Source organism: Stigmatopora argus, chromosome 19, assembly GCF_051989625.1.
Source record: "Stigmatopora argus isolate UIUO_Sarg chromosome 19, RoL_Sarg_1.0, whole genome shotgun sequence".
Taxonomy (NCBI): domain Eukaryota; kingdom Metazoa; phylum Chordata; class Actinopteri; order Syngnathiformes; family Syngnathidae; genus Stigmatopora; species Stigmatopora argus.
Window position 1 is genome coordinate 13,181,856 of NC_135405.1, and position 15,197 is coordinate 13,197,052.

A 15,197-nucleotide genomic window follows, 5' to 3' on the forward strand; every position below is an offset into this window, starting at 1 on the left:
TTAAGAAAAAAAGCCTTACTATACTATGTCGTTTTTTAAGAAAAAAAGCCTTACTATACTATGTCGTTTTTTAAGAAAAAAAGCCTTACTATACTATGTCGTTTTTTAAGAAGACAAGCCTTATTATACTATGTCGTTTTTTAAGAAAAAAGCCTTACTATACGATGTCGTTTTTAAGGAAAAAAAGCCTTACTATACTATGTCGTTTTTTAAGAAAAAAAGCCTTACTATACTATGTCGTTTTTTAAGAAAAAAAGCCTTACTATACTATGTCGTTTTTTAAGAAAAAAAGCCTTACTATACTATGTCGTTTTTTAAGAAAAAAAGCCTTACTATACTATGTCGTTTTTTAAGAAAAAAAGCCTTACTATACTATGTCGTTTTTAAGGAAAAAAAGCCTTACTATACTATGGCGTTTTTTAAGAAAAAAAGCCTTACTATACTATGTCGTTTTTTAAGAAAAAAAGCCTTACTATACTATGTCGTTTTTAAGGAAAAAAAGCCTTACTATACTATGTCGTTTTTTTAAGAAAAAAAGCCTTACTATACTATGTCGTTTTTTAAGAAAAAAAGCCTTACTATACTATGTCGTTTTTTAAGAAAAAAAGCCTTACTATACTATGTCGTTTTTAAGGAAAAAAAGCCTTACTATACTATGTCGTTTTTTTAAGAAAAAAAGCCTTACTATACTATGTCGTTTTTTAAGAAAAAAAGCCTTACTATACTATGTCGTTTTTTAAGAAAAAAAGCCTTACTATACTATGTCGTTTTTAAGGAAAAAAAGCCTTACTATACTATGTCGTTTTTTTAAGAAAAAAAGCCTTACTATACTATGTCGTTTTTTAAGAAAAAAAGCCTTACTATACTATGTCGTTTTTTAAGAAAAAAAGCCTTACTATACTATGTTGTTTTTAAGGAAAAAAAGCCTTACTATACTATGTCGTTTTTTTAAGAAAAAAAGCCTTACTATACTATGTCGTTTTTTAAGAAAAAAAGCCTTACTATACTATGTCGTTTTTTAAGAAAAAAAGCCTTACTATACTATGTCGTTTTTTAAGAAGACAAGCCTTATTATACTATGTCGTTTTTTAAGAAAAAAGCCTTACTATACGATGTCCTTTTTAAGGAAAAAAAGCCTTACTATACTATGTCGTTTTTTAAGAAAAAAAGCCTTACTATACTATGTCGTTTTTTAAGAAAAAAAGCCTTACTATACTATGTCGTTTTTTAAGAAAAAAAGCCTTACTATACTATGTCGTTTTTTAAGAAAAAAAGCCTTACTATACTATGTCGTTTTTTAAGAAAAAAAGCCTTACTATACTATGTCGTTTTTAAGGAAAAAAAGCCTTACTATACTATGGCGTTTTTTAAGAAAAAAAGCCTTACTATACTATGTCGTTTTTTAAGAAAAAAAGCCTTACTATACTATGTCGTTTTTAAGGAAAAAAAGCCTTACTATACTATGTCGTTTTTTTAAGAAAAAAAGCCTTACTATACTATGTCGTTTTTTAAGAAAAAAAGCCTTACTATACTATGTCGTTTTTTAAGAAAAAAAGCCTTACTATACTATGTCGTTTTTAAGGAAAAAAAGCCTTACTATACTATGTCGTTTTTTTAAGAAAAAAAGCCTTACTATACTATGTCGTTTTTTAAGAAAAAAAGCCTTACTATACTATGTCGTTTTTTAAGAAAAAAAGCCTTACTATACTATGTCGTTTTTTAAGAAAAAAAGCCTTACTATACTATGTCGTTTTTAAGGGAAAAAAGCCTTACTATACTATGTCGTTTTTTAAGAAAAAAAGCCTTACTATACTATGTCGTTTTTTTAAGAAAAAAAGCCTTACTATACTATGTCGTTTTTTAAGAAAAAAAGCCTTACTATACTATGTCGTTTTTTAAGAAAAAAAGCCTTACTATACTATGTCGTTTTTTAAGAAAAAAAGCCTTACTATACTATGTCGTTTTTTAAGAAGACAAGCCTTATTATACTATGTCGTTTTTTAAGAAAAAAGCCTTACTATACTATGTCGTTTTTAAGGAAAAAAAGCCTTACTATACTATGTCGTTTTTTAAGAAAAAAAGCCTTACTATACTATGTCGTTTTTTAAGAAAAAAAGCCTTACTATACTATGTCGTTTTTAAGGAAAAAAAGCCTTACTATACTATGTCGTTTTTTTAAGAAAAAAAGCCTTACTATACTATGTCGTTTTTTAAGAAAAAAAGCCTTACTATACTATGTCGTTTTTTAAGAAAAAAAGCCTTACTATACTATGTTGTTTTTAAGGAAAAAAAGCCTTACTATACTATGTCGTTTTTTTAAGAAAAAAAGCCTTACTATACTATGTCGTTTTTTAAGAAAAAAAGCCTTACTATACTATGTCGTTTTTTAAGAAAAAAAGCCTTACTATACTATGTCGTTTTTTAAGAAAAAAAGCCTTACTATACTATGTCGTTTTTTAAGAAAAAAGCCTTACTATACTATGTCGTTTTTAAGGAAAAAAAGCCTTACTATACTATGTCGTTTTTTAAGAAAAAAAGCCTTACTATACTATGTCGTTTTTTAAGAAAAAAAGCCTTACTATACTATGTCGTTTTTTAAGAAAAAAAGCCTTACTATACTATGTCGTTTTTTAAGAAAAAAAGCCTTACTATACTATGTCGTTTTTTTAAGAAAAAAAGCCTTACTATACTATGTCGTTTTTTAAGAAAAAAAGCCTTACTATACTATGTCGTTTTTAAGGGGAAAAAAGCCTTACTATACTATGTCGTTTTTTAAGAAAAAAAGCCTTACTATACTATGTCGTTTTTAAGGAAAAAAAGCCTTACTATACTATGTCGTTTTTTTAAGAAAAAAAGCCTTACTATACTATGTCGTTTTTTAAGAAAAAAAGCCTTACTATACTATGTCGTTTTTTTAAGAAAAAAAGCCTTACTATACTATGTCGTTTTTTAAGAAAAAAAGCCTTACTATACTATGTCGTTTTTTAAGAAAAAAAGCCTTACTATACTATGTTGTTTTTAAGGAAAAAAAGCCTTACTATACTATGTCGTTTTTTTAAGAAAAAAAGCCTTACTATACTATGTCGTTTTTTAAGAAAAAAAGCCTTACTATACTATGTCGTTTTTTAAGAAAAAAAGCCTTACTATACTATGTCGTTTTTTAAGAAAAAAAGCCTTACTATACTATGTCGTTTTTAAGGGAAAAAAGCCTTACTATACTATGTCGTTTTTTAAGAAAAAAAGCCTTACTATACTATGTCGTTTTTTAAAGAAAAAAAGCCTTACTATACTATGTCGTTTTTAAGGAAAATAAGCCTTACTATACTATGTCGTTTTTAAGGGGAAAAAAGCCTTACTATACTATGTCATTTTTTAAGAAAAAAAGCCTTACTATACTATGTCGTTTTTTAAGAAAAAAAGCCTTACTATACTATGTCGTTTTTTAAGAAAAAAAGCCTTACTATACTATGTCGTTTTTTAAGAAAAAAAGCCTTACTATACTATGTCGTTTTTTAAGAAAAAAGCCTTACTATACTATGTCGTTTTTAAGGAAAAAAAGCCTTACTATACTATGTCGTTTTTTAAGAAAAAAAGCCTTACTATACTATGTCGTTTTTTAAGAAAAAAAGCCTTACTATACTATGTCGTTTTTTAAGAAAAAAAGCCTTACTATACTATGTCGTTTTTTAAGAAAAAAAGCCTTACTATACTATGTCGTTTTTTTAAGAAAAAAAGCCTTACTATACTATGTCGTTTTTTAAGAAAAAAAGCCTTACTATACTATGTCGTTTTTAAGGGGAAAAAAGCCTTACTATACTATGTCGTTTTTTAAGAAAAAAAGCCTTACTATACTATGTCGTTTTTTAAGAAAAAAAGCCTTACTATACTATGTCGTTTTTTAAGAAAAAAAGCCTTACAATACTATGTCGTTTTTTAAGAAAAAAAGCCTTACTTTTTTCGTAAAAAACCCACATAGTATAGTAGGGCTTTATTTCGTAAAAAACTACTGACAAAGTATTGTAAGGCTTTTTTCTTTAAAGAAAACAACAACATAGTATAGTAAGGGTTTTTTCGTTAAAAAATGACCATGTATAGTAAGGATTTTTTCTTAAAAAACGACATATTATTGTAAGGCTTTTTTCTTTAAAAAACGACATAGTATAGTAAGGCTTTTTTTTCTTAAAAAAACGACATAGTATAGTAAGGCTTTTTTTCTTAAAAAACGACATAGTATAGTAAGGCTTTTATTTTTATTTAAAAAAACTACATAGTATAGTAAGGATTTTTTCTTAACAAAACGACATTATAGCAAGGATTTTTTTTAAAAAACGACCATGAGTCTTTTATTTAAAAAACAACAACCAAGTATTGTAAGGCTTTTATTTAAGAAAACAACAACCATGTATTTTTAGGCTTTATTCATAAAAAATGACCATGTATAGTTAGGCTTGTTTTAAAACAACAACAACAAAAATGACCATGTACAGTAAGGCTTTTTTTCTTAAAAAACAACAACAACAAATAAAGACCATGTATAGTAGGCCGTTTTTGTTAATGTGACGTAACGGCCATTCTCTTCGCTACTTTTGAATTGCGGCGTGACAAAAAATATTCAATTTTTCAGGAGGGAAATACCTCCATTTTCACATTTATTTACAAAAGGGCCTCTTTTTTCCCCAAGAAACTCAGTCGTCAGTCATCGCCAACCACTTTACGGCAATTACGACGACGACGGCGCCCGAAATCTATTCTAATGGCGGCGTAAATTAAAAGAGGAACGGCGCTCGTTGAAAAACATCAGCGGCGTCTTCCCGTGTTGCACCACACGCATTTATCGGCGCCATTGTGCGCCAAAGGTGGCGCGCCTCTTTTATTCGGGCGCCGCCGATAATGCGTCTCGTTCGGCGTTAATGCGGCCGACGGGTGAGGACGGCGGCACGTCGGCGAGCGCCCAAGTGTGGACGCAAGGCACCATTAGTGACTTCCCGGGTCCTCTTCGCCAACACAATGGCGGGCAAATTGCTCTAATGGGCCCGACGGCATAATAGGACGGAAGCCTTAACGCGCCGCTCAAGCCGTCGAGAGGGAGAATGTGATCATCACTTGAAACAAAATACAGGCGAAAGAGACAAAATCACAGGCTCCTCTTCTCTTCCACTCGCTTGCGTCCTCCCACCAGTCAGACGCTCGCTCCTTTTGCAAAAACACGTGCCAGGAATGTCGGTCGGCCCCGGCGGGCCCGAGCCGACGCTCCAAGTGGCCGTGGGTTCGATGCTCGCCAAGTTGAGATCCATTGCGGTGAGGTGGGAGATTTTCCATGGGGCTTGGTCTAGGTGTAGCAAGGCTTTTTACGGCATTTTCTGTTAAAAAAAATAAAAAAACATGTAAAGTTAAGCTTTTTTTGAAGGAAAAAAAGACCATGTATAGTAAGGCTTTTTTTCTTTAAAAACGACCATGTATCGTAAGGATTTTTTCTTTAAAAACGACATAGTATAGTAAGGCTTTTTTTCCTTAAAAACGACATAGAATAATAAGGCTTTTTCCCCTTAAAAACGACATAGTATAGTAAGGCTTTTTTTCTTAAAAACAACAACATAGTATAGTAAGGCTTTTTTTCTTAAAAAACGACATAGTATAGTAAGGCTTCTTTTCATTAAAAACGACATAGTATAATAAGGCTTTTTTTCCCTTAAAAACGACATAGTATAATATGGCTTTTTTTCTTAAAAAACGACATAGTATAGTAAGGCTTTTTTTCTTAAAAAACGACATAGTATAGTAAGGCTTTTTTTCTTAAAAAACGACATAGTATAGTAAGGCTTTTTTTCCTTAAAAAACGACATAGTATAGTAAGGCTTTTTTTCTTAAAAAACGACATAGTATAGTAAGGCTTTTTTTCTTAAAAAACGACATAGTATAGTAAGGCTTTTTTCCCTTAAAAATGACATAGTATAGTAAGGCTTTTTTTCTTAAAAAACGACATAGTATAGTAAGGCTTTTTTTCTTAAAAAAACGACATAGTATAGTAAGGCTTTTTCCCTTAAAAACGACATAGTATAGTAAGGCTTTTTCCCTTAAAAACGACATAGTATAGTAAGGCTTTTTCCCTTAAAAACGACATAGTATAGTAAGGCTTTTTTTCTTAAAAAACGACATAGTATAGTAAGGCTTTTTTTCTTAAAAAACGACATAGTATAGTAAGGCTTTTCCCCCTAAAAAACGACATAGTATAGTAAGGCTTTTTTTCTTAAAAAACGACATAGTATAGTAAGGCTTTTTTTCCTTAAAAACGACATATTATAGTAAGGCTTTTTTTCTTAAAAAACGACATAGTATAGTAAGGCTTTTTTTCTTAAAAAACGACATAGTATAGTAAGGCTTTTTTCCCCTTAAAAACGACATAGTATAATAAGGCTTTTTTTCTTAAAAAACGACATAGTATAGTAAGGCTTTTTTTCTTAAAAAACGACATAGTATAGTAAGGCTTTTTTTCCTTAAAAAACTACATAGTATAGTAAGGCTTTTTTCCCTTAAAAACGACATAGTATAATAAGGCTTTTTTTCCTTAAAAAACGACATAGTATAGTAAGGCTTTTTTTCTTAAAAAACGACATAGTATAGTAAGGCTTTTTTTCTTAAAAAACGACATAGTATAGTAAGGCTTTTTTTCCCTTAAAAACGACATAGTATAGTAAGGCTTTTTTTCTTAAAAAACGACATAGTATAGTAAGGCTTTTTTTCTTAAAAAACGACATAGTATAGTAAGGCTTTTTCCCTTAAAAACGACATAGTATAGTAAGGCTTTTTCCCTTAAAAACGACATAGTATAGTAAGGCTTTTTTTCTTAAAAAACGACATAGTATAGTAAGGCTTTTTTTCTTAAAAAACGACATAGTATAGTAAGGCTTTTCCCCCTAAAAAACGACATAGTATAGTAAGGCTTTTTTTCTTAAAAAACGACATAGTATAGTAAGGCTTTTTTTCCTTAAAAACGACATAGTATAGTAAGGCTTTTTTTCTTAAAAAACGACATAGTATAGTAAGGCTTTTTTTCTTAAAAAACGACATAGTATAGTAAGGCTTTTCCCCCTAAAAAACGACATAGTATAGTAAGGCTTTTTTTCTTAAAAAACGACATAGTATAGTAAGGCTTTTTTTCCTTAAAAACGACATATTATAGTAAGGCTTTTTTTCTTAAAAAACGACATAGTATAGTAAGGCTTTTTTTCTTAAAAAACGACATAGTATAGTAAGGCTTTTTTCCCCTTAAAAACGACATAGTATAATAAGGCTTTTTTTCTTAAAAAACGACATAGTATAGTAAGGCTTTTTTTTTTTTTAAACGACATAGTATAGTAAGGCTTTTTCCCCCTTAAAAACGACATAGTATAGTAAGGCTTTTTTTCTTAAAAAACGACATAGTATAGTAAGGCTTTTTTTCTTAAAAAACGACATAGTATAGTAAGGCTTATTTTCTTAAAAAACGACATAGTATAGTAAGGCTTTTTTCCCTTAAAAACGACATAGTATAGTAAGGCTTTTTTTCTTAAAAAACGACATAGTATAGTAAGGCTTTTTTTCTTAAAAAACGACATAGTATAGTAAGGCTTTTTTTCTTAAAAAACGACATAGTATAGTAAGGCTTTTTTTCTTAAAAAACGACATAGTATAATAAGGCTTTTTCCCCCTTAAAAACGACATAGTATAGTAAGGCTTTTTTTCTTAAAAAACGACATAGTATAGTAAGGCTTTTTTTCTTAAAAAACGACATAGTATAGTAAGGCTTTTTTTCTTAAAAAACGACATAGTATAGTAAGGCTTTTTTTCTTAAAAAACGACATAGTATAGTAAGGCTTTTTTTCCTTAAAAACGACATAGTATAGTAAGGCTTTTTTTCTTAAAAAACGACATAGTACAGTAAGGCTTCTTTTCTTAAAAAACGACATAGTATAGTAAGGCTTTTTTTCTTAAAAAACGACATAGTATAGTAAGGCTTTTTTTCATTAAAAACGACATAGTATAATAAGGCTTTTTCCCCTTAAAAACGACATAGTATAGTAAGGCTTTTTTCCCCTTAAAAACGACATAGTAGAATAAGGCTTTTTTCCCCTTAAAAACGACATAGTATAGTAAGGCTTTTTTTCTTAAAAAACGACATAGTATAGTAAGGCTTTTTTTCTTAAAAAACGACATAGTATAGTAAGGCTTTTTTTCTTAAAAAACGACATAGTATAGTAAGGCTTTTTTTCTTAAAAAACGACATAGTATAGTAAGGCTTTTTTTCTTAAAAAACGACATAGTATAGTAAGGCTTTTTTTCTTAAAAAACGACATAGTATAGTAAGGCTTTTTTTCCTTAAAAACGACATAGTATAGTAAGGCTTTTTTTCTTAAAAAACGACATAGTATAGTAAGGCTTTTTTTCTTAAAAAACGACATAGTATAGTAAGGCTTTTTTTCTTAAAAAACGACATAGTATAGTAAGGCTTTTTTTCCTTAAAAACGACATATTATAGTAAGGCTTTTTTTCTTAAAAAACGACATAGTATAGTAAGGCTTTTTTTCTTAAAAAACGACATAGTATAGTAAGGCTTTTTTCCCCTTAAAAACGACATAGTATAATAAGGCTTTTTTTCTTAAAAAACGACATAGTATAGTAAGGCTTTTTTTCTTAAAAAACGACATAGTATAGTAAGGCTTTTTTTCCTTAAAAAACTACATAGTATAGTAAGGCTTTTTTCCCTTAAAAACGACATAGTATAATAAGGCTTTTTTTCCTTAAAAAACGACATAGTATAGTAAGGCTTTTTTTCTTAAAAAACGACATAGTATAGTAAGGCTTTTTTTCTTAAAAAACGACATAGTATAGTAAGGCTTTTTTTCCCTTAAAAACGACATAGTATAGTAAGGCTTTTTTTCTTAAAAAACGACATAGTATAGTAAGGCTTTTTTTCTTAAAAAACGACATAGTATAGTAAGGCTTTTTCCCTTAAAAACGACATAGTATAGTAAGGCTTTTTCCCTTAAAAACGACATAGTATAGTAAGGCTTTTTTTCTTAAAAAACGACATAGTATAGTAAGGCTTTTTTTCTTAAAAAACGACATAGTATAGTAAGGCTTTTCCCCCTAAAAAACGACATAGTATAGTAAGGCTTTTTTTCTTAAAAAACGACATAGTATAGTAAGGCTTTTTTTCCTTAAAAACGACATAGTATAGTAAGGCTTTTTTTCTTAAAAAACGACATAGTATAGTAAGGCTTTTTTTCTTAAAAAACGACATAGTATAGTAAGGCTTTTCCCCCTAAAAAACGACATAGTATAGTAAGGCTTTTTTTCTTAAAAAACGACATAGTATAGTAAGGCTTTTTTTCCTTAAAAACGACATATTATAGTAAGGCTTTTTTTCTTAAAAAACGACATAGTATAGTAAGGCTTTTTTTCTTAAAAAACGACATAGTATAGTAAGGCTTTTTTCCCCTTAAAAACGACATAGTATAATAAGGCTTTTTTTCTTAAAAAACGACATAGTATAGTAAGGCTTTTTTTTTTTTTAAACGACATAGTATAGTAAGGCTTTTTTCCCTTAAAAACGACATAGTATAGTAAGGCTTTTTTTCTTAAAAAACGACATAGTATAGTAAGGCTTTTTTTCTTAAAAAACGACATAGTATAGTAAGGCTTATTTTCTTAAAAAACGACATAGTATAGTAAGGCTTTTTTCCCTTAAAAACGACATAGTATAGTAAGGCTTTTTTTCTTAAAAAACGACATAGTATAGTAAGGCTTTTTTTCTTAAAAAACGACATAGTATAGTAAGGCTTTTTTTCTTAAAAAACGACATAGTATAGTAAGGCTTTTTTTCTTAAAAAACGACATAGTATAATAAGGCTTTTTCCCCCTTAAAAACGACATAGTATAGTAAGGCTTTTTTTCTTAAAAAACGACATAGTATAGTAAGGCTTTTTTTCTTAAAAAACGACATAGTATAGTAAGGCTTTTTTTCTTAAAAAACGACATAGTATAGTAAGGCTTTTTTTCTTAAAAAACGACATAGTATAGTAAGGCTTTTTTTCCTTAAAAACGACATAGTATAGTAAGGCTTTTTTTCTTAAAAAACGACATAGTACAGTAAGGCTTCTTTTCTTAAAAAACGACATAGTATAGTAAGGCTTTTTTTCTTAAAAAACGACATAGTATAGTAAGGCTTTTTTTCATTAAAAACGACATAGTATAATAAGGCTTTTTCCCCTTAAAAACGACATAGTATAGTAAGGCTTTTTTCCCCTTAAAAACGACATAGTAGAATAAGGCTTTTTTCCCCTTAAAAACGACATAGTATAGTAAGGCTTTTTTTCTTAAAAAACGACATAGTATAGTAAGGCTTTTTTTCTTAAAAAACGACATAGTATAGTAAGGCTTTTTTTCTTAAAAAACGACATAGTATAGTAAGGCTTTTTTTCTTAAAAAACGACATAGTATAGTAAGGCTTTTTTTCTTAAAAAACGACATAGTATAGTAAGGCTTTTTTTCTTAAAAAACGACATAGTATAGTAAGGCTTTTTTTCCTTAAAAACGACATAGTATAGTAAGGCTTTTTTTCTTAAAAAACGACATAGTATAGTAAGGCTTTTTTTCTTAAAAAACGACATAGTATAGTAAGGCTTTTTTTCTTAAAAACAACAACATAGTATAGTAAGGCTTTTTTTCTTTAAAAAACGACATAGTATAGTAAGACTTTTTTTCTTAAAAAAACGACATAGTATAGTAAGGCTTTTTTTCTTAAAAAACGACATAGTATAGTAAGGCTTTTTTTCTTAAAAAACGACATAGTATAGTAAGGCTTTTTTTCTTAAAAAACGACATAGTATAGTAAGGCTTTTTCCCTTAAAAACGACATAGTATAATAAGGCTTTTTTCCCCTTAAAAACGACATAGTATATTAAGGCTTTTTTTCTTTAAAAAACGACATAGTATAGTAAGGCTTTTTTTCTTAAAAAACGACATAGTATAGTAAGGCTTTTTTTCTTAAAAAACGACATAGTATAGTAAGGCTTTTTTTCTTAAAAAACGACATAGTATAGTAAGGCTTTTTCCCTTAAAAACGACATAGTATAATAAGGCTTTTTTCCCCTTAAAAACGACATAGTATATTAAGGCTTTTTTTCTTTAAAAAACGACATAGTATAGTAAGGCTTTCTTCTTAAAAACAACAACCATGTATAGTAAGGCTTTTTTGCTTGTGATTAATCGAGATAAATCTCAATCCCCACCGTTAGCCAATTGACGCTCAAACAATTCTCGATGACCGTTACCGAATATTAGCATGTCATAAATAAACAAGTGTTGTTTCACACAAACACTCCGTCAAACGGCCCCCAGACTCCGCCCCCTCCCAAACACCCCAAAGGCGACGAGGCCCGCAGCATCTGTTTGACTGCAGGCCATGCCATAATGCGCCGGGACTCCCAGGATCCTTGGCGTTCCCTCAAGATCGGGGACCCCCCCTCCCTCCCTCTACCTTGAAACGTGCTAAGCGCCACGCAACCTCCCCACCTGCTCCCCCCCGATCGGCGACGTACCAACCGCTGTCAAAAGCCATGAGACGTCAACCGGGCCGCCTTCCTCTGAAGCTCGCCGTTTTGCGCCCCACCTCCCTCCGGGGAAACGGGGTGTCGTCTGGCCTCGGCGCGCCTGGGAAAAGGACGCGGGGGTCTTCACCCAGGAAGAGACAGATTAGCGGCTGGCTTCTTGGCTCCCAGCGCCACATTCCCGCGAAAGTCTCCTAAACAGGCGTCGCCGCCACCGGCGAAAAAAAAAGACGAGAAGAGAAACGGGTCGCCGGTTCGCATCCTGTAAAAAAAAAAAACACTATTTTAAGGAGAAACACATCAGTCAACAAGGCAGTTTACGAGTTATTATTTGTACTTTCACGAGCGTAGACCTCGTATTAAGATGCTAAAGTTATTGATTGTTTGGTCAGTGTAAAGCACATTGGTCAAAGTGGCGGCCCAGGGGCCAAATGTGGCCCGCCGCATCATTTTGTGTGGCCAGGGAAAGTAAATGATGAGTGCCGACTTTCTGTTTATTTAAAAAAAATCTAAATATTATATCTAAAATGGTCCAGCCCACGTGAAATCAAGTTGACGTTTTTTAATAATTTTTTTCTGCTATAGTTCAAAAATCATTTGGTAAAATCTAAAAATATATTTTTAAAAATCTAAAATAAACATTGTTTTAGATCTATAAAAAACTGAATATTCAGGGCTTTTAATCCAGTTCTTTTAATACATTTAGATAAAAAAATCTAAATATTATATCTAAAATGGTCCGGCCCACGTGAAATCAAGTTGACGTTAAAGCGGGCCGCGAAAGTTGATACCTTGTGTAAAGTATTTGAAAGAAATTGTACAGAAATTGGACAACTTTAAAAAAAAAATTTTTTTAAAGTGTACTAATCAAAGTGTCTTTTTCTTCCAGGACGGAGATTTACACAAGCGAGCGGATCAATTCCGTCGGAGCTAAAAGGCTACTTGTTAGCGGAATTAACGAGGACCCCCCCCCCTCGGTGGACCCCCACCCCGCCAAGGCCGTTCCACCACGTTCTTCCCGACAGAGCCTCGGCGAGCCGCAGAAGGTAAGCGCAGCCGAGCGTGAGCGAAGCGTTGCGACAGCGCGGCTCGGCGGAGACGAGCGCCCCGCTAATGCCGCGTTAGCGCGCCGCTGACGGCGAGCCCGCGCGCCGCCCTTCCACACGCATCACGGGGCCCCACAGCGCGACGAAAGGAGACACCTCGGGTCTCTTGGCTATTGCGAGTCACACGTCTTTTTGGGCCACCGCTTGGGACTCCTTGCCATCTGAGCCTGGCGCGCCGTGACTCACGCGGGTGGCGGCGCCGACGGGACGGGGAGGAGGGGGGGCCGGTGTAAATAGGACGCGGCGGGGAAGGTGAGGGAGAACGCCGCTCACGGCGCCCGGGCCGAGGTGCGCGGGAGGTGGGGTCTTCACCCACTCGGGCGCGGGGGCTAATCGGACTGGAAGGTCAGTTTACGGCGGATTAAGTCTCGCCGCGTCTCCTTCTGTTTTCCAGGCGCAAATCGGAGTGGCGGGGAACGTGCCGTCGGCCTACGTCGCGGAAACGTCAACCGGGATTCGTTTTTGGGGAAGGCGGATTCAACTGTTGCGGCAGGAAATGGCGGCGGTGAGTAAAGTTTGAGCAAAAATCTAAAGCGTTAACAAGCAGAGTTTCAAACCCGGAACCCACGGACTGCGAAGCCAACGTGTTACCCGTTTAAATTCGGATTCGGACGATCCGTTTAACAAAGACATTTTTGTAAAAAAACTTTGAGCGCGCTAATCTTTAACAACAGAGCCAAATTTAAACCCGTGAACTGCGAGGCCAAAGTGTTACCCATCTAAATTCCGTTACAGCCTGAATCAGACAATCCGTTTAAAAAATAAAATTTTGGGGGAAAAAACAAACGCGCTAACGTTAGCCGAAGTTTTAAACCCACTAACTGTGAAGCTAATGTGTTACCCAGTTTTACCTGTCTGAATTGGGCGTCCTTGTGGCGTGCGCATGGCTAGCTTTAACGAAGAGGCATTGTGTCTCTTGGTAATGACATCATGGCTCTGACAGAAGCTGGAGAAGACGCCCGAGGTTCCGTAATGCGAGCAAAGCAACTCTTCGGCTGGCGCGTGACGTTCCCCGGGCGCCGGCGCCGGCGCCGCACCTCCTGGGCTTTGCGAGCTAAAGTCAAAGCGGCAAAGACAAAAACAAAAGTTGACCACGAGCGAGATGAAACACAGGCCGGCCAAAGTAATACGTGCGTGCGTGCGTGCGTGCTTGGCCAAAGACAACGGGCAGGAGAGTGGTCCAGGAAATGGGAGGGGGGTCAACTCGACCCGGCGGGGGCCCGCGAGAAGCGTTGCATCCTGGGAGTCCTTGGCTCGTCCTCCGCGTCTTGCCCGCGAGCGGGTGGCTGGGTGGATGGACGGACGCTTCCCTGCGGCAAAGGCACGCGTGGGGGGAGGAGGGTGGGGGGCACCTTGCCTCGACGCCTTTTGCACTTTGGTATTATTTACAACGCCAAAAGTCACCCATTGGAGGGGGGCAAAATTTGAAGGCTCAAAAAAAAGGGGATTTAATACGGCTTAAATGCACTATTACGGTAAAAAGGTCATTTTCAATTATGGTTAGAAATATGTCTTGTAAGTAGTATCGTTTGTACTTTAGTATTTTGTATTTGTACTATAATTTTAATGGTTAAAAGTACGTTAAGGAAATAACATTTGATGTAAGTCTTTACAGGAAAAAATATGAAATACGTCTTATAAGTAGTAGTCGTCGTTTAGAATTCTGTATTTGTGCTTTATTTTAATGGTTAAAAGTACTTTAAGGAAATAACAATTGATGTAGGTCTTGATAGGAAGTATCACACTGTAAAAAATACTCAAGAATCCATGTCAGATCAGATATATTTATTTATTGTTCAATTGAACATTTTTGTCACTTCAATGTGTCTTAAAAAACAGAAAACTTAACTACATTTTTGTCCTATTTTTCAGGGCCATCTATTAAAGAAAGGAACGCCATCCGACCGGAGATTGACAGGCTTCTCCCGGACTAACGAGAGATGGGGCTAATCGACGCCGGGGACGGAGAGGCGGCGCCCGTGACGGCGCCCGTGACGGCTTCCCTGACCCGCGCGTGAGTAGGAATATGTCATGGCGGCTGACAGAAGCGTCGAGCTGGGGGTTCGCGTTCAGTTCATACGGTCTCTTAAGAGGACGCCGTCTGCCGATGAATGACACGGACGTGGCTGTTAGCGCCGTGACCTTTAACCCCCAGGGAGAGAATTTAATTAGGTATTGCTGGGATGGCGACAAATGATGATTTTGATAGTCTGTTCGTCTTTTTGGCGGTTAAGCGGAATGTAATGGGGGAATTTCAAAGATGGCCCCATCAAAATTTTTAACTTGACTTTGGTTTTGCTACAATTACAGGTGCTACTACCCAAGAGATCGGATCTGGTGTCCTAGCTGGGCTGACGGCATACTACCCTGAAACATCAAATCTCGTCTGATTTGGGAAGGTAAGCGGGGTCGGGCCCGGTTAGTACTTGGATGGGAGACCGACCGACTGGGAATACCAGCTGCTGTAAGCTCTTATGTTAGCTCAAGTGCTAGAGTGCTCACT

At 34.3% G+C, this 15,197-nt stretch overlaps 1 protein-coding gene and 1 long non-coding RNA gene across 7 annotated transcripts in view; one reads left to right on the plus strand and one right to left on the minus strand.

Moving 5' to 3' along the window:
• The window catches only part of LOC144064294 (uncharacterized), a 97,743-nt gene that overhangs the window by 80,873 nt on the left and 1,673 nt on the right, over positions 1-15,197 (plus strand). For 4 of the 6 annotated variants that reach the window (XR_013296756.1, XR_013296755.1, XR_013296759.1 and 1 more), the window contains 4 exons: positions 12,478-12,634; positions 13,089-13,199; positions 14,567-14,708; positions 15,005-15,093. The gene's annotated coding sequence lies outside the window, so the exon portion shown is untranslated. Of the gene's footprint in view, positions 1-12,477; positions 12,635-13,088; positions 13,200-14,566; positions 14,867-15,004; positions 15,094-15,197 lie in introns of all 6 variants that reach the window. The other 2 variants (XR_013296758.1, XR_013296757.1) reach the window with 2 other exon arrangements.
• On the minus strand, positions 4,534-14,478 carry LOC144064297 (uncharacterized). Its single transcript, XR_013296760.1, has 3 exons — positions 13,546-14,478; positions 11,580-11,850; positions 4,534-5,360 (listed from the first exon to the last, which is right to left on the minus strand). It is a non-coding gene; the product is annotated as an uncharacterized LOC144064297 (long non-coding RNA).